Consider the following 343-nt stretch of genomic DNA (forward strand, 5'->3'; position numbering starts at 1 on the left):
AACTTGAAATATCAAACATAAAATTCAACCTTCATATCCTCTCCCTCTCCCTTTTCTTCCCTTCTGCTCCATTACTGTTTTCTTCCTTTCTTTTACTTTCGACCCTCCCCCCCCTTCCTTTTTTCCTTTCTACTCTATTTTTCTCTCCTTCTTCACTTCCTCCCTACATTACATTTCCTCCTTTACTTCCCTCTTTCCATTTTCTCTTCTGTTCGATCTCCCTATTCCTTCCTTTCTTCCCCTTCCCTCCTCCCCCTTTCTCTGTTTCTCTCTCCTTCCTCCTTTATTTTCTCCTTTACTTTCCCCTCTTCTACCTCCCTTCCTTCCTCAAGTCTTCATATTC

The sequence above is a fragment of the Penaeus monodon genome, chromosome 28, assembly GCF_015228065.2.
Source record: "Penaeus monodon isolate SGIC_2016 chromosome 28, NSTDA_Pmon_1, whole genome shotgun sequence".
NCBI classification, from domain to species: domain Eukaryota; kingdom Metazoa; phylum Arthropoda; class Malacostraca; order Decapoda; family Penaeidae; genus Penaeus; species Penaeus monodon.